Source organism: Felis catus, chromosome A2 (assembly GCF_018350175.1).
Source record: "Felis catus isolate Fca126 chromosome A2, F.catus_Fca126_mat1.0, whole genome shotgun sequence".
In the NCBI taxonomy this organism is placed as follows: domain Eukaryota; kingdom Metazoa; phylum Chordata; class Mammalia; order Carnivora; family Felidae; genus Felis; species Felis catus.
Window position 1 is genome coordinate 132,000,218 of NC_058369.1, and position 20,257 is coordinate 132,020,474.

Consider the following 20,257-nt stretch of genomic DNA (forward strand, 5'->3'; position numbering starts at 1 on the left):
GCTTAGCTTAGTGTGGAGCCTGATATAACTATTTCACAACCTGACCTGAGCTGAAATCAAGAGTTAGTTGCTTAACCAGCTGAGCCCCCAGGTGCCCCATTGTTCATCTTTTTGAAATTTATATATACAAATTAAAATTAACTTTTCAGGTATATTATTTAATTTTATTCAGATCTTGAAATTAGAATTTTCCTGTTTGTATTGTTTTCCATCCTTCTTCTTGCTAGTATTCATTTTTAACAGTGGTTAATTTTATTGGAGGACTTGTGTCATGCACTGTAGAAGCATGAGTCTGGTGGTATTTTATTCAATTTCCTGCTCCTGGAAATCTGTTTTCACCCATGCTGGGAATAGATAACAAATTTTGATGTCATCAAATGATGATATCAAATTTTGATGATGCCTAAAGAACCAGAGGACAGAATTTCTCTAGTTCCTATTCATGGGCAAAGAAATGTTCAGTTCTGAAGAACTGAAATAATATTTGGGCTTAAAGTTCACCTCTCTACTTAATATTTTCCTGATACCTCTGCTGTGTTCATGTGCAAGCTTTAAATTCTTAGCCCTTGCCCTTAAGATCTATATACTATGATCCTATATATACTATATACTTTGATCCAGATGAACTATTTGACCTTTGCTTCAAATTACTGCTTTGCATACTTCTTGTTTCTGGAACATTGGGTTTTCCATTCTTTTTTTCCTTCTTTCTTTCCTTCTTTTGACCATATATTAGAAATATTTTTAATACATTTTATCTAACATTTTTATACGTTTGGAGCATGACATGTCAAGCATATTGATCAGATGTCTTATCCAATGTTCTTCATATATAGAAAACTAAGTGTTGCAGTAGATAGCATCCTATCTCTGTAATTATTCAATAATGAATTGTGTATTTTTTGTTCCTAGATTATGTCACTATTTCATTAAATACTTTTTTATATTTATAAAATTATGAAAAATTACATATGTTAGACAATGTGTTAGTATCTGTATTGCATGAATAATGTTCACTCTCCTAGACCTTATTGTCTAGTTGGGGAGAAATGCAGAAATAAATACTCATACACATGAATGACAATTACAGGATGGGGAACTGGTTTTATATTGCAGAGTTTTTCAGGAAAACCCTGTCTCTGAAAGTGATATTTAAGCTGATGAGAAGGAACTCACCATCTTAAAGGGTAAGAAAGAACATCTCAGACAGAAAGGCCATTGTCTATAAAGGTAGGAGAAAACTTGATACCTCTGAAGAACTGAAATAAGACCAGTATCATTGGAGTGTAGTAGGAATGGGGAGACTTCCATTGGTGAAGCTAGGAAAAATTGGGAGTCAGGTCATTTAAGACCTGGCTGACCTTGTAAGGAATGAGTTTTGTTCTGAACACAATGGAAACATTTGAAATGGTTCCACATAAATGGTAGTGTAATCTTACAAAATCTCACTTTGATTGCTATTTGTAATAGGGTTGAAGGGGGGCAAAAGGAAGAAAAAAGTTAGAAAGTTGTTTCAGGGGTCTAGGCAAGATACACTAGTGACTTGGACTAGAATGGTAAAGATGGATAGAAGTAGAAAGGAGAGGAGAGAAGGAGAGAGGAGAGAAGTAAAAAAGGGAGTAGAAAGGCATAATATTAGATAATATAAAAAATTCTATAAGTGATAAGAATGACATCTAAGTATGCATCTCTCTGAAGCTTGATTGAAGGGTCAATGTTAGCATATATATTCAGGGGATTTTAACCTGGGCTTCAATCAAAGGGCTTTCAAAACTTTTGAGATTTGAATTTTGAGTCTATTGGCCTATGTGAAGTTTTCTAGGGAGATGGTACAAACCTCTTATTAGATTCTGAAAGGATGTATGTCTCAGATACCAAGAACTCCTGATTTAGGGGAATTATTTATAAATATTTTTTTCTCTAAAATAGCCTTTTGATTAGGATTTTCTGATAAGATAATTAAAAATTATCAAGAACCCCTTGGAAAGAACCTAGAACAAATATGTTTTATATAGGCATGATATTAAAAATATTTAACAAATAGTATTTCACTGGCATATACTAATCCAAATAGGTAGAACAATCGGAATGGATACTGGTCATAATAAATAGCTGTTTCATTACTGGTGTACTGCAGCCAGATTCTATATTGTCAGTTAAAGGAAAAATTTAATTGTTACCAACCATGAAAAGTGTAGCATTAAAATCCACTCATAAAAATTGAGGTACAATACCTACATACAGGGTAAACCCATCCCTCTTTATGGTAGTAGGTCACAGTTCCATATTGAGTAGCTTATCTTCTAAAACAATTTTGCTTTGTAGAATATGAAAACTGGTTAAAAATAGTGTAGATACTAAGAAGGTATACCATTAAAATCAAACAAGCTATGGATTTTTTTTTTGATATTTACTTTCTGTAAGATTCACCCAACAGAGTAAAAAGTGGACTCAAATAACTGAAATAATTTAAAAATAATGAAAAATAATTTTAAAAGAAGGATTCAAAATAGTTTCCAAGCTTTGTTCTGAGGAGATATGAAGTAAAAGGCAATTAGAGCACGTGAAAAAAAAGTTATGCTAGGTATAATTTTTCTTTATCAGCTCTAGAACCTTCCAATACCTTGAGAGGTGTTGAGGTCTTATGTCATTAAAGTAGTACAAGTAGGTTTGTTTTACAACCCAAGCAAATTGAAAAAAAATATGTAACAGAGAAACTGAAACCAGACACATGTTTTAAGACTCTACATCTCAGACTAATAGAAGGAAAGACTAGCCTGAATTCATAAAAAGCCTGAATAATAGGCTATTTCTGAAGACATACATTCTTGTTTTTCTTAGGTACACACAGTTATTTAAACAAATTGTTCTCAAACCATTTTAAGCAGAACTCCTATGGGTCTTTATTTAAAGATTTAATGAGACTGACTTGTAATTAAGAGCATCCATATATATAAACATTTGTTAAAAATCTATAAATAATTATTCTTAGGTTATTTAGGAATCTAATGTCATCTCCCAAAATTTTGTTTATACTGTTAATTTGATTAACAATTGCTTTTTCATAGCATACGCCCCAGTTTTAGTGATCATAAATCTTACATTAGTATTGTCCAAATTAATGAGATTTGACTATTCTTAAAAATGAATTCCTTTTAAATGAAAACAATCTCCATCTACAAAAACTGATGAAACATTAATCTCTAGGAAAACATTTTTGGCATAATACTTGTTATAAACTGTCTTGGCTGGGGTAGTTAACTATGTAAGCCATGTGAACTTAAGCACATCTTTCCTTCCAAATATATATTTATATCCATTCATTTATTCAATAAATATTAATAATGGCCCTTGGGTGACAGGCACTGTTCTGAGTACTGAAGATAAAGGAGTGGACAAAACAGACAAACTTTCTACTGTCATTGAATTTACATTCCCAACTCTCTAATGAGAAAAGACAGAAAATAAGCAAGATAAGCAAATGAAAATATTATGTTAGATGGTGATAAGGGCTAAAGAAATAAGTAAGGTAAGGAAGGGGAAGAGCAAATGTGTTTAGAGGATAAGGAAAGGACTCACCAACAGGGTAAGTGAGTAAAAATTTAAAGGGGGTGAGACAATGAAATATATCAATTCTTAGGGAGGAACATTCTAGCAAAGGAAACAGCAAGAGCCAAGATCTTGAGATGGTAGCTTACTAGAAATGTTAGAGTCATCACTAGGGGGAGGGTGAGTGAGAGGAAAAGGCAATGGGAAGTGGGATCTAGAGGAAACTGTGCCAAATCTCATGGGGGCTTTGTAGACCTTTATGACTGTGGTTCTTGCTCTGGCAGATACAGTTTTGAAGGGTTTAGAGTAGTCTATGGACATTACTTGCTTATAGTTTTAAAGAAACTACCATTATTGCTATGCTTCAAATAGACCAAAGAGGAATAAATGGAGAAACCAGAGGGATCAATAGGAAAATACTTCCATAATCAGGAGTAAGAGAAAGGTGATCTGGTCATGGTAGAAGCTGTGAAAGGCGGGAGAGTTAGTTGGATTATGATTATATTTTGAAGGTAGAATGAACAGGATTTGTCTTATGGGTTAGATGTTAGATGTGAGAGTAAGAAAGGAGACGAGAATGATTGTAGTATTTTATTAATAATCTTTCAGTTTTAGAATAGTGTTGGAATTACAGAAAAATTATAAAGAATACAGAGTTTCTATATATGTACACCCACTTTCCCATATTATTAACATCTTAACTATTTGTATTGTGCATTTTTTACAATTAGTGAACTGATACTGATATATTTCTATTAACTAAAGTTCATACTCTATTCAGATTTCTTTAGTTTTTGCCTAATTTCCCTTTTCTGTTTCAAGATCCCATCCAGGATACTACATTACATTTAATTGTCATGTCTCCTTAGACTTTTCTTAGATGTGACAGTTTCTCAGACTTTCATTGATGACCTTGGCAGTTTTAAAGAGTACTGGTTAATCTGAAGAATGTCACTCTTGGGACATTGGTTGGGATTGGTCTGATGTTTTTCTCATGATTAGACTGGAGTTACATGTCTTCCGGAGGGATACCTCCCGTTTTGGGGAGGAATACCTCCCCTTTTGGGAGGTACAGTGCAGTTTTCATTACATTACCTCAAGGGTACATACAGTGAACTTATTTATCATAGTTGATGTTAAAATTAATCATTTGGCTAAGGTACTTTTTTTTTAATTTCCCTACTGTAAACTTACTCTTTTTTTTCTCCCTTTCTGCACTATACTCTTTGGAAGAAAGGCACAACGATCAGCCCACATTTAAGGAGTGTGGGGTTATGCCTCACTTCCTTAAGGGTTGAGTATCTATACAAATTATTTGGAATTCTTCTCTATGGGATATTTGTCTTGTATCTCTGTTTATCATTTATGTATATCAGTATGGACGCATGGATATTTTATACTTTGGATTAAACTCCAATAATACCTGATTTTTTTGTTCAGTTGTTTCAGCATTAACCATTGGGAACTCTTTCAGTTGTCTACTAGTCCCTTTGACATACCACTGTGTGTGTGTGTGTGTGTGTGTGTGTGTGTGTGTGTGTGTGTAGGTGGGGGAAAAGAGAGAGCAAGTGAGAGAACACTTTCTTAATTTTTGACACTGTAACATTCTTTAGGCTCATCTTTTATGGTTCTTTCTCCAGTGCAAGGATCAGCCATATCTCCAGTTAATTCTGACTCCCTTTATTGAAGAGTATATTTGAAACCAAAATCTGGGTTCTGGGTGTACATTGCTGCTGGGGTGTCATTGCTTCTAGATCCACTCAGATAACAGAGCAATGAAATATATGTGTGCATGCTAACCTGTGTGTGTGTTGTATAAAGATGTTATCCAATGAAGATTTTGGAAAGTATGTTCAATGCAACAAATATTTATTGAGTACTTGCTTATTAACTATAAGGCCTTTTGCTAAGCAAGGTATAAATACAAAATCTACAAAGGTAGAGCACCTGGGTGGCTCAGTTGGTTAAGCATCCAACTTTGGCTCAGGTATGTTCTCACAGCTCATGAGTTTGAGCCCCGCGTTGGACTGTGTGCTGACAGCTCAAAGCCTGGAGCCTGCTTCAGATTCTGTGCTTCCCTCTTTCTCTGCCCCTCCCCTGCTCACACTCTGTCTGTCTGTCTGTCTCTCTCAAAAATAAATAAAGGTAAAGAAGATGTGATTCCTGCTCGCAAGGAACTTGTAGGACATATTAATTTTGATGAAGATTTATATACTATAACAAAACCCAAAATAGTAGTGGCTTAAATAAGATAACATAGTTTTTTTTTTTTTTTCTTCAAGCTATAATCTAGTATAAGTGGTTCAGGGTTGATATGGTGCATCCATGATGTCAAGGACCCAGGTATCTTCTAGTTGTCTATCTAGTTGCTTTACTATTCCTAGGACCAAATTGTTTCACAAACACTGTCACATCTGGATGGTAGAATGCCAGAAGAAGGGATGGAAGGAAAACATATCACTCTTTTTAAGGTCACAATATGGAAATTACTCATATCACTTAAGCTTGCATACCCTTGATGAGATTTTTGTCATGTGACAACACCTACATTTAAGGGAGGATGAGAAAGTAGTATTTAGATGGGAAGCCTATTCAAAGATTATATTACTGAACGTAGGCGGGGAGTATATTTCCACAAAGAAAATATAAGCCATTTTGAAGAATGACTATGAGGTAAAGAAGAATGTGATAGTCATTATTAAACAATGTGGTTTGGGAATTCAAAAAAGATAGAAGTTAATTATGGATTAATAAACAGGAAAGTATAGACACACTAATCTGAACATTTAATTATGGGTAAGAATTTGAAGGGCTGAATTCTAATTAGAGTCCAAAAGATACAGAGTTGAATCTGGTGAGGAGAAACTCCAGTCTAGTTTTAAGTCATGCTTCAAGAGTGAAAGTAGCTAAAGATAAAGCTAGAAAGGAAAGTCAACAGCCAGTTGTAGATGGCCTTTAATTTTAGGATATATTCTGGAATGAGATTTATGGATGGGCATTGCTAAATGTACAGCACATAATAGATTATTAATAAATATCACATTTCCTTACTTAAGGATTTAGATTTAATTCATTTAGATTTAATACATGTGCTAGTCAATTATTTTTTAAAAAATGGAAGTAACTTATATTACCTTACTTTGGAGAAGTTACTTCAGTAGTGGCCATGGGTCCTCCATGGCTGATGGGTCTCTCTCTCTCTGCAACAGATGCAGGGCAGTTGGCCTATGCTCACCCCTCTCATGACCGAGTAGAAGGACTCTGTACACTCCCCACAGAGGGCAGATATACCAGGTACCATATGCTTATGCAGAACAAAAGAGCATATATTGGGCTTATAAAGGGGAAAGATATTCCCACACAAGGTTATAAGCCCAACATAAATCATGAGGGTTATCTCTTTGTAAGGAAGTGTTCCAGTTCCCAGTCTTATTTGGCTGAGGGAGGGCCAAAAGGCTGCATGCCTTTCTCAGCACTACTTCCCACCATAATTTTAGAAAAAGTGTAAAGAAACTGATAAAAGATAAATTACCTGGATGTACTCCCTTTCTTTAAAATAACTGTTTGGAAAAATGTCACTAGACAATGCTACAACATAGATCTTGCAGAAATAGCATATTCTGTTACATGTGAAAAATATAATTACTAAGCATTATATCATATTTATCTTTTAATTATAAAGTACAAGATTGATTTAAGTATTATGGCACTGAAACAATTTATTTTTCTGGCACAATATGATTCACTGACTTTTTTCTGTGTGTTTTGGTTTTGGTATTGCATTGATTTCTGTTTTTATCCTTTTATTATCCTTTATTATTTCTTGTATTTAATTTGAATGTATTTGCTCTTCTTTCTCAAGGTGAAAACTTAGTTCTTCAAATTTGTTCTTCCTTTAAAAAAAACAGGGGATCATGAGTGGCTCAGGCATTTAACCCTCTGCCTTTGGCTCAGGACATGATCTCGGAGTTAGTGAGTTTGAGCCCCATGTTGGGCTCTGCTGACAGCTCAGAGCCTGGAGCCTGCTTCGGATTCTGCGTCTCCCCCTCTCTCTCTCTGCCCCTCCCCTATTCATGCTCTATTTCTCTCTCTCAAAAATAAACATTAAAGAGATGTTTGTTTATGAGATAGAGAGCATGCGTGTGTGGGAAGAGGCAGTGAAAGAGAGGGGGAGGGAGAAAGAGCATCTGAAGTAGGCTCTATGCTGAGACTGGAGAGCCTGATGCAGGGCTGGAATTCATGAACTCATGAAGTGTGAGGTCATGATCTGAGCCGAAGATGGACGTTTAACCAACTGGGCCACCCAGGCACCCCTAAATTTAATGCTTTTATAGCAGCCCACAAATTTTGATATATTAGATTTATATTTTCATTATATTAAAAATATTTTCTTATGTCCCTTTTGTTTATCTGTTTGAATCATGTGTTATTTGTAGATGTGTTACTTAATTTCTGAATATTTGGTTTTTTTCACATGTCTTTCTTTTACTTGTTTCATTCTGCTGTGATCTGAAAATATACCTTGTACAATTTCAGTTCTTTTCAAAGTTTGTTGAGGTTTGTTTCATGGCCCAGAATGTGGTCTGTTTTGGTGAACATTCCACTGTATTTGAAAATAATGTTCATTGTGCTCTGATTAGGAGAGTGTTCTATAAATATCAACTAGTGTGATAGTATTCTTCAGGTTGGCTATATCTTTATGAATTTCTATCTACTTTTTCTGCCATTTACTCAGAGTGGAGTGTTGAAGTTTCCAACTATAACTATGGATATGTCTATTTTTCTTCAGTTCTATCAGCGTTCCCTCATGTATTGTGAAGTTTTGCTTTTGGGTACATAAACATTTAAGATTGTTATGATCTGTATAATGGCGGTGAATCTATATAATTCATTAATTCTTGATAAATAGCTTTCCTTAAAATTATGTAAGTCTTAGTAATATTCCTTGTTACTGAAATCTATTTTTATCTGTTTCAGCTTTTTTTACATAGTACTTACGGGTCATATCTTTTCTATCCTTTTACTCTATGTATGCCTTTATATTTAAAAATGTTTTGCAGTTTTAATAATTAATTCTTTTATATCTTCCAATCTGACAAATTCTGCCTTTTAATTGGGATTTTCACATCATTTAATTGTAATGTACTTATAGTTACTTACGTTGTTTTAAATCTCCCATCTAGTTGTTGTCTGTCCCATCTGTTTTTTGCTTTTTTAAATTATTTGTGTGATTTTTACAGTTTCCACTGTGGATTGTTACTAATACATTTAAAATCATTTTTTAGCGAATGGTCTAGGATTTGCAGTGTATATTTGTAACTTAATCACTGTCAACCACAAAATATTACCATGTCACTCCATGTATAATTTAAGCAGCTTACAACACTATAGTTACATTTGCTCCTTCTCATTTTTATCTTATATTTTGTCACACATTTTACTTCTTCATATCTTACCCACATTTGTGTTACTTTTTTGCTTCACATGGTTAGTTATCTTTAAAGTGACTGAAAATAAGGGAAAAAGGTCTTTTATGATTACCTTCATTTTACCATTTCTAGGGCTCCTTGTTTCTTTGTGTACATTGACATTTGCATCTGGTACCACATTTCTTCTGCTTGAAGAAGTTCCTTTAACATTTCTTGTGTGTGTGTGTGTGTGTGTGTGTGTGTGTGTGTGTGTGTGTGTCTATTGACAATGAATTCATCTTTGGCTGATCTGGAAAAAAGAAACTATTTTGCTATCATTTTAGAAAAATACTTATATTGGGAATGGAATTCAGAATCAGATTTTTTCTCTTTCAGTGCTATAAAGATACCATGCTGTTGTATTCTGACTTGCTTAGCTGCTGGTAAGGAGTTTGTGGTAAACTTTATCTTTGTTTCCCTCTATGAAATGTTTCATTTTTCTCAGCCTGCTTCAAGTTTTTCTCTTTATTTTTCAGCATCTTGACTATGGTATGTTCAGTTTTGTGTCATATTGTTTTGGGGATGTTTTCCCACAGCTCTTGAATTCTTTATTTTGGTTTTTTCCAGTCATTTTTTAAAAAAATTCAGTTTGGATGATCTATTTAGGTTCATGTTTAAGTTTACTGATTACTTAGCCATTTCTGCTCTGATAATGAGTACATCAAAGGAATATGTCATCTCTGTTACTCTGTTATTATTATTATTATTATTATTATTATTATTATATTTATTATTTTAGCATTTCCATTAGAATCATAGTTTTCATCTGTCTGATGAAATCCCTTATCTGCTCATACATATTATCTATCTTTTCTTCTGATCGTTTAATGTATCTGTCATGGTTATTTTTATGTTCTTGTCTGAAAGTTCCAACTTATGGATTGACTGTAAGTATGCTTCTATTGATTGCTTTGTCTCTTCACAATGAGTCATTGTTCATGCTTTTTTCTGTTGCTTGTCTCATAATTTTTTATTGAATGCTTTTATTATATATAGAATAATTGAGACTGAGGTTAGTAGTATTTATGACAGAAATGACTCTTCTGTGGTCAAATCCTTGGTTTGAATCAATCTAATCAGGAATTGAGCAGAGTTTTGATTTTTTTATGATCCCTTCAGTGCAATATAAGCTTCAAATTTATCCAATGGTTGGAATATATTTGTCTTGTAAAATTTTGTTAAAATTTTAGTTTATTTATTTTTATCTGCTTGTTGAAGGCCATCTCTTTCTTCTGTGCCTTAACATAGGTGAAATGATTTATGTCTTCTGTCTCTAAGAGGTTGTCACTCTGTAGAATTTAGTTTCTTTGGTTGCATCGAAATCCCAGTTCTCTTCTGGGTTATGATTTTGTAGATTATTTGTCTTTCTCTTATTATTAGTGTGAAAGCAACATTCTCTTGTGGCTTTCTACATTTGTCCTAAGTGAAACCAAACTAATTATGATAGATTCTTATTTTTATGCTATCTTAAGCATTAAACATTTTCTTCTTATTTTATTCAGAATTTTAGTTGTTTTCAGTAGAAAGGTCTTCAAGTGTTTAGGTTTTTATGCCACTGGAATAATACCGATTAAGTCTTAAAGTTGATAGTAAAAGTATATGCTTAAATATTTGCTAAATATATAAGGACAATCACTAAAGCTTTATAATAACCATATATAATTCCCAACCCATTTAAAAAACACACCGAATTTTACTAATTTGACTAAAGGCAGGGCAACAAATAACATTACTTTTCATCTAATTAAAAAAAAAGACTTTTATGTATTATTTCAGAGGACCTTCTAGAATAGGAAACATTCTACATATGTTATTAATTTTGTTTCTAAAATCAAAGTTTTCTAGAAACAGTGTAATATTGTCTTCTCTGAAGGTACTAATGGAAAATTTTCATTTCTCTTAATGTCTGAGCTGGAGAAAGGGATTGGCATTTTGATTAGGCTGTTCATTATTAGCATTGTTATTCATCATTAGCTCTTCAACAGCATTTATTAAAAATGAAAATCTAACATTAAGGGGAGATTATTACTGAATGGTGGGATTTTGAGTACATTTTTTCCCCCAGGAAAAATATTTTTTTCTGAACTTTGCTTTTAGCACTAAGAGAAATGTCTTTTAAGTGCTATGAAAATCTATTATACTTTCGTGTTTGTGCTACACAGTTCAAAAATGGAGTCAGTGTCATTTCCCTCTTTGCAGTCATTTTGTTATAGAAATAATGGAGAAATGTGTTGCCACAAAGTCATCTTTATGTAGATGAGCTGGTAGTGGTGATAAAGACCTTGAAATACTCAGTTAATTCTCAAAGTTTACTTCAGGGTATTTACATTCATCACTCCTGAACAAGATAAAGATGTTATAGTTATCTTTGTTTTTTTTTCTTAAAATTCTGAATTGTCTTATGACGAATATATATGTGTGTGTATATATATATATATATATATATATATATATATATATATATATACTTGAAACTTGTTATTCTCTCATAGCAGCCTCTAGCTTTAAAATTCAATGAGTCTTTAGTATCAGTTATTAAAGGGGCCTTTAGTATATGGTGAATCTGTCTTAGATTCTGTCCCAAAAGATTTTCTAACTGAAGTATCACTATATGGCAGTTCCCTAGCATAGAACCAAGAATGGTGAGATATTGTAAGCCTTCATAGTCTTTGTAACATGCTTCCTGGAAAAAAAAAAGAACCTTCTCTCTCTTGTGCAGTGTGATGAACAACTTAAAATCATACTGTTTGTAAGCTCTCTGATTTAGAATTCATGCCTATAAATCGCCTTTAATATGTAAATGTCTTGAGGAATCATTTGTAGAACATTCAGTTTAGAGGGTATATTTATATCCACTTAGAATAATACTCTGAGTTAGGTTGAGTTTATTTCCATCCTGAAGAGAAAAAACAAAACAAAACAAAACCACAAACAAATACACACACACACACACACACACACACACACACACACACACACACACAAAGTATGGAAAGATTTTTCAGCCATCCTAGCATGGATATTAATTAAATAATGTGAGACCTCCATTCTTCCAGTCATTCACTTTATCTCTATAGAAGATCGATCTCTCTCTCTCTCTCTTTAAATATGTTTTATTGTCAAGTCAGCTAACGTACAGTGTACACCGTGTGCTCTTGGTTTCGGGGGTAGATTCCTGTGGTTCATCATTTACATATAACACCCAGTGCTCATCCCAACAAGTGCCCTCCTCTTTTAATATAGGCGCGCTGTTAGATACTGATAACACATAGATGAAACCTGTAATTCCTGACTATAAGATGATTATATAGTCATAATTTTAGTCTGATAGAGAAGCAGAAGCCAAAGTAAATAATGAGTACAATAAAATAACGCTATAATGTGAGTGTGGACATAATACAGCGAAAGCACAGGCAAAATACAAAACCTAATTGTATTGAGAAGTATTAGGAGAGACGTCCTTGAAAAAGTATACAGAACCCTTGAATAACCCCTGAAAGAAGGAGTAGTCTTGCTAGTCACTTATCAGGGGCTAAGGATTGGATGGAGAGCAGAGTTTTTAAGTTGTGTGAAATGGCATGTCCAAAATCTGAGAAGATACGGAAGTTTGAAACATTAGGGGAACTTCAGTATTTCTGGACTCATGGAGCAGAAATTTGAGTGCAGAGATGGAAGAAAAGGAGGCTGGGGATTGGAATAGGCCCAGTAGTCAAAGATTTTCCAAGGTTTAGGCTTCTGCCTTAGAAAGTAGGTGGCCATTGAAAAGTTTAAGATAAATCAGAGGATTTGATTGGCATTTCAAAAATATAACTGTATTTTCACTGTGGTAGATATAACCATATGGGGCAAGATTTACTCATTCCTTGTATATTCTCTGAGCAGTGTTAGAGAATGGGCACTGTGTGAAGCCCTAGGAGTGTAAGAATAACACACTCCAGTGGAGTGAGGTGCACAAAAACCAAGCAAATATATACCCTTTAGAAATTAGAAACTCAATGAAAGAAGGGCTGTAGCTGGAATGGTCAGGGAAGGACACTCTTAGAACTTTCATTGCTATAAACAACATATTATGTGTGGCAAGCCTTACAAGTAATTATAGCAACTAGATTGTCGTGGCACTTGAGTTGAGAGTGCTGAGGAACTCTCAGGTAGTATTCAATCTGGAATTTGTTCTGTTACACCCCAATCTGGAAGATTTATAAAAACCTTTTCACCGCAGGTGTACCCAGAAAAAATATTTTCATAGTAAGTATTTTTCAAGACTGGAGTTGAAAAATAGTCACACTTTTGAAGGTTATTTCATTGGTATGAATCTGAGGAATAGAAGTACTTGAGGTCTTTATTTAAAGATTTAATTTTGAGCAGTTACAAAGGTGTGGAAAGATACTGCACTGAAGTTAGAGTTGGAGGCCTGATACAACAGAATAATAAGATCTGAACTGGCAGAGATGACAATGAGCCATGGATTGGGGTGCTATACTAAAAGTGGGCCAGGGCGTAGTGTAGAAACAGCTGTCACAGAGAAATCTCCAACATGGAGCAGACATTTTATAAGCTTCTCTGGTCAGTGATGGGGGATATATGATTCAGAACAGAATCATAGCCTATTATTTTTTATTTTACTGTGTGTGTGTGTGTATGTATGTGTGTGTTGTTTCTTCTCTAACAACTGTATTTTATATGTGTGATTTTTAAAATTTTATTATGTCTATCTATATGCATTTAAGATATATAGTATAAAATTATAAAATATAGATTTTAGTGTGTAGATTCTGTTTTTCATAACTAAAAAATTTTAAATGATATTCCAAGTAATCTTTTCCCAACTTACCTGGATGGGTTAGATTCTGTAGCAATTGTATATACAAGGTGGGCAATACCTGATGATATATGAGCAAGGCCCGTTCCTGTATGGCATGTTGGCAAGTAGTTAATATTTGTTAAATTAAAGGCATGTTTATGTCCTTTGGAAACTGTCATATAATAGTGACTAAGAGTGTTGGCTCAGCTCTCAGATGGCTTGGATTCCAATCCTGAATACGCCATTTGTTAGCTTGAACTTTAGGAATGTTACCACCTAGTCTTGCTTTCAGTTCCTTTATATTTAGAATGGGGAGTGAAATGCTACCTATATATAGGCAGGTTTTAAGAATTCATTGAGACAATTCACAATCTCTGCCACATGTTAATTGCTCAATGTTTTAACTTCTGATTATTTAGCAAAAATATGTGCAGAGTTTCAGTAAAGAAAAGTTATTTACTGTATAAAATCAAAAGTAAAGTCAGGAAAAATGGGCTCATTTTGCTCTGAATAAAGTAACAATTTTATGTTCAGTTACAAAGTCATCTTGTGGTGAAAATGAGGAGGAAAAAACCTCTAACTTTTATCCAGTTCAAGAAGTCTAATTCAAAAGCTTTCAGGGGCATCTGGGTGGCTCAGTTGATTAAGTGTGGGGACTCTTGATTTCAGCTCAGGTCATTATCTCATGGTCCTGAGATCAAGTCCCTCTGTCCTGCTCTGTGCTGGGTGTGGAGCCCCTGCTTGAGATTCCTTCTCCTTTTGCTCCTCCCCTGCTCACTCTTTCTAAAGCTTTTAAAAAAAAAGCTTTAGGTAATCCAGGTTCAGCAATGTGGATATATAGATAACACAGTATTCATATGGTATTCATTTTTAATGGGTTTATCTAGTTGACACATTGCTAGTTTTTATTAGCATTATCATTTGGATGGTCATGAATATGTTGGTTGAAGACTAAAATCTCTTAGCATGATTTTACTTAAGTGATTTCAAGAAATGTTCCAAAAGTCAAAGTTCATATTTATAAACTAAAATGCAAATAAAAGGGAATAAACAATAATATAGTAAATGAACTTTTGTTTAGTAATGTGTTCCCATTAGAATTATTGTCTTATTTGAGGAGAATAGTGGTGAAGAAAAAAAGAATAAACCTATATAAAAATTTTCCTTGTTATTTTTAATAATTTAGAAATGATGTCAGAATACAAAACTGATGACCACTATTTTACTTCACTCCTAGATATGTTTGAAATGTATCTGAAAAAAAAAAGAAAGAACTGTATCTGAATATTTAGGAACACAAAGAAATCTTGCTATTTCCAGGTCTAAAATGTTTGGCCACGTCAGGTAAAAATACCCTGTAATGAAATTAACTTTATTTTTTAAAAATTATTTTTACTTCTGTATGTCTTTAGAATATTTTAAACACCTTGAGAGTAGTGACTATGTCTTACTCATTTTGTATTTCCTTAATGGTAAGGCACATCAAAGACTGTTCAACTATCATAATGTTCATGACAATTTCACTTATACCAAATTTTACTCAAACATAATGTGTTCTAATTGATTCTAATATGAATAGTTATAAAAATATCTTCATTTAGAATTTCACTAAGAAATAGATTTTTCTGTCATACTAGGGCTTACTAGGAAGATGAAAGTATAGGATGTTTTTAGCCTGCACTGACAGGGTTTCCAATCTGATATTTATTGATCTTTTGTAGATATACTAGCTATTAGAAAGGTTGAAAAAATATATTTCAAAGACCTGTAGTACAAATTAAAAAGAAAAGAAACAACTGAAATTAGTTTTTCACAGCTATAAAATAATGAAAGCCAAATTTTGTTTGAAACAAGGTATATATTCTTTATTTTGAAAATAGTAAAGTTGAACAGATAGGCATTTAAAAATGATCTTCATGTGCAGTCTGTATTTTGAATAAGAATTGGTGTTGACGTTGAGTTTGGGGAAAAAAATCTTTGAATGAGTTATGAACATTTACAGTTAATATTTTGATTGTATTGTGTGCTTTAGATACAGATGTATAGAGTATAATTATTTTGGCATTATTTCAAACAGAATACTTGAACTCTTTTAAAGTGTTATATTTTTCTCTTAATGTCGGTAATAACTTAATTTTCCATTGAAAACAACATCACTAATGTTAGACCAGAATCCCTAACAGAAAAGCTAAACACTGTTAGTACTATGAGGTTGATCTAACCCTTTAATCCTCAGATATCCCTTTAAATAAAAAGAAAAAATTCCCAGGAGCAAACACTTCATTAAAACATCATGACTTATGCACTCCTTTTCCTCAACATCTTTCTCTTGGCAATGGAGAATAGATTTTTTACTGAATTTTGACTAAGTGGGCATAAAAATTAATCTAATGCTTTGCCATTTTTGTTTTATTTGGAAAATGTTAAGAATTCAAAGTTTTATAATACATTCTAAGTGGCTTTTATATCTGGAGAGTAAAAGCCTTCAAGAGTGTTCCTAACATCCTACTTATACTTTCACTAGGAAATGTTTGACTCTATATGCAACTTTAAAAAAAATATATTTATTTATTTTGAGAGAGAAAGAGAGCATAATCAGGGGAGAGGCAGAGAGAGAGAGAATCTCGAGCAGGCTCCACATGTCAGCACAGAGCCGGATGTGGGGCTCAAACCCATGAACTGTGAGATCATGACCTAAGCGAAAACCAAGAGTTGGACGCTTAACCCACTAAGCCACCCAGGTGCCCTGACTCTATATGCAACTTTTAAAACTGATATTTTGTCAACCACTGAATTCTAACATTATCATTGGCAAATATTTCAATATTGTCTTTTCTGTGAAAAATGTTAGTGTCATGTGGAAAGACAATTACATCCTTCAGCCCTACCAGACTCAGTCCTTATATTTCTTCTGGGATCATTTCTGTCTCTCTTAATTTACTTATGGAAGTAGATATAGCAACTAAGACTACAATATAATTGTATATCTTGCTGCCATAAGAGGATTTTATTTTTAAGAAGACATCATTTTCTCCTTCAGGATAGAAGTAGATATTTTTTAGTGTCATATTTGTCCTAAATCCAGCTGTCCTACCGAGGTATCTGGTTTTCATTATTTTTGATGAGGAGAGCACTGTTCCTAAACTCAAATAAAGAAAGACATGTGAGTATGTTTGGTTGATGTTACAATTCAACACTTAAGCTTATTATTAGCTATGACTTTCTACATCCTGGAGTCCACATACTTTGCCATTTCTGAAATCTGAACTCAGGTACACAGGACAGTTCTTTAAACAGAGACACAAAAAATTATTATTCCAAAGTTATTATTTTAACCAAATGCAATTGGAACTCAGCAATTTTGAAATGTGTCATTTTCCCCCAAAGGAACTTCTGGGAACAGTGCCCAAATAAACTTTTATCTTCTGAAACAAAACTTGAAGTTTAGCAAAGATGTATTTCTTACCACACATACATATCATTATATGAAAAAATTAAAGACATCACATCATCCCTAGTGTCCGGATTAGTTGAGTTAGTATTCAATTTTAAATGAGAAAAGAAAATTTTTGTTAAATTGAGAGTCTCCCCCCAAAGAGAGTATTCCATTATTAAGGGAAATATGTCACTAGAAGACAAATAGATTTTATTTCAGAGATATTTGTGATCATTGTTTCTTAACCTTACCAAAAATATCTTGGTGTTTATCTAAATTTAGATAAGAAAAGATAAAAATAATAGTTTAAAAAGTAGTTTACTTATTTCATTTATAAGGAATATTGTGTGTGCATCTGATTTATATCTATTTGTCTTTGCTCTTATTAATCTTTGTATCAGTCAATACACCCTTGAGAATTTTGTAATAATCCCATATAACCAATGTGAGTAACTTCTATATCTTTAAGTACAAATATCTTTGGTCATATGTGATCTGTGAACTCATAGGTATTAATATCATTAAAATGAATCATTTGGAAACTTAACATTTGTGTATGAATTCCAAGGAAAGCTCAATTTACACTAATTCCACTGCATGAAGACAATTGAAATGTCTTATATCTAAAGTCCAGCATTTATATTCTTTCTGGTTATTACTGACTCATTAGGGACAAAGCATTGACAAAGGTCGTAATGAAATTAGATTATGTTGTTATGGATTCAGTGATTTAAAACATAATTTGCACAATTTTCACTCTATATCAACATAAATTAAAATTCTTAAGTACTACCTCCATCTTGGTATCCCTCTGCTCAGAAAAATTTTGCTAACCCCCAAAATTCTATAGTGAAATTATTGCCTTTTGATATAGGAGGAGCTTATTTTACTGTATGCCTACCTGTATTTTCTATTTAAGCTTTGAGCACATTCATACATAAATTCAAACAAGTAGTCATATTTATTTATTTGTTAACTTCTGAAATTCAGTCTTTTCATTTCTAGCTCCCCAGTTAATCATCCTTGGTGAATCAGGTGTAGGGGCTGGAAATTCAGCACCATGGATAGTTTTGTGTTGTTGAAGTCATTGGCTTCCTTTGATAGAGAGTCAGCCTTGCCTGACCTATGTATCCACCACTGATGAATCTACTGGCTCTCTGGAGCACAATGTCTGGTTCCTCCACCGTCACCACATGAAGAAAATGGTTCAACAGCTCTGATTGGTAGCCTAGTCAGGCTCAACCATTTGAAGGTTTCCTAGGCAGCTACAGATTTGAAACAATTCTGTCTGCAGAATGCTCAACATGACCCCCTGCTGACTGGAGTATCTTCAAGTATAAATTCCTTCAGACTCCAGAATGTCTGTTCATTTTTGTATGAATCTTTGGATGGTTTTCTAAACCACTTTTCATGAACCAGTGAATATTCAAAAGAGAACTAAATTTGAAGCCTGTACAAAAGCTTATCCCTATAACACATGCTATACTATACAAACTTCTACTTTTATCAGTCCTTAACATCTACTTTAAATTTTCATAAATTTCTATTTCACAGGGGTAATTCTTTTATACACATTGGCAGCAGCATTCAATAAAGTACTGAGTGTAAAAAGATAGAGTCAGCCTTGATAACCCTGCTTTTTTGAAAAAATTTTTATTGCAGTATAATTAACACACAATGTTATATTAGTTTCAAGTAGATAATATAGTGACTATGATTCAGCAATTCTATGCATTGCTTACTGCTAATCAAGATAAGAGTCTTAATCCCCTTTATCTATTTCACCCATCCCCCACCCCCATGGCCCTGGCAACCATCAGATTGTTTTGTTTTTAAGAGTCTGTTTTTTGCTTGTTTGTTTCTTTGTTTAATTTCTTAAATTCCACATATGAGTGAAATCATATGGTATTTGTCTTTCTCTGTTTGACTTATTTCAGTTAGCTTCGTATCTTCTAGGTCCATCCATGTTCTTATAAATGAGAGCTCTCAGTCAGAATTTTGGTGGATCCTCAAACATCCAGTTTACGTTCTTGACTTTACTTTGAGTTTAACCCACGAATGTCAAGGAAAGCCTATTCTCTTAGGTGTTTGCACTGCAAGTCATGTTGGCAGTGAAGTATGTGTTTTACATACATAATGTCTTTATCTGCATTACAGTCTCTAAGGTTTTTGACAGAGATCTATAGTTTATAAAGCCTTATTAACTTATTGGCAGCGTCCAACTATATGTGTGTGTGTTGGACATAACTGGATCCACTTTTCATGTTTCAAGATGAATAATTTGCCTAGTTTTTCTTAGCTTTCCAGTTTATATTTACATTTAACCTGGCTGCATCTATTTTTGTAGTTAATTCTGCTTGACTAAACTGCTCTTTATATTTTTCCTTCTTCCTGATTTATCTCTTCTTTTTTTCTGTATTATTTACTTTATCCCCTTTACTGGGACATGGATTCAACATGGTATCCACTTATTTTCTCTTTTTCCAATCAGTCTCTCAATTATCACAAATTAGCATTTGGAAATGGGTTTTTTTAATTAAAAAATTTTTTTTAGGGAGAGAGAGAGTGTGAGCGGGGGGTGGGGGGAGTGACAAAGGGAGAGAGAGAGAGAGAGAGAGAGAGAGAGAGAGAGAGAGAATTTTAAGCAAGCTCTGCACTCACCGTGGATCCTGATATGGGGCTCCATCCCACAACCCCAGGATCATGACCTGAGCCAAAACCAAGAGTCAGATGCTTAACTGATTGAGCCACCCAGGTGCCCCAAGAAATAGGTTTTGACAATGAAAATTATCATGGTCTGCCTGTAGTCAAAGTTGTATAAAAAAATAAGCATTTAAAAATTTATACATTTTAAGCTACTTTTACATTAGCAATACGAGGGATGTTAAAGAAATATGCTACATGACTTACTGTTGAGTAATACGCAAACTAATCAGAAATATAAGAAAGCAGGCACATTAATTTAGAAAAACAACATAAAGCAGAATAAGGACGAAATATTAT

The 20,257-nt window shown here is 33.5% G+C and overlaps 1 pseudogene; it reads left to right on the forward strand.

Annotated features, from left to right (window-relative positions):
* Nucleotides 1–19,825, forward strand: part of LOC109497557 — a 184,940-nt pseudogene extending 165,115 nt beyond the window's left edge.
* The last annotated feature ends 432 nt before the right edge of the window (nucleotides 19,826–20,257 follow it).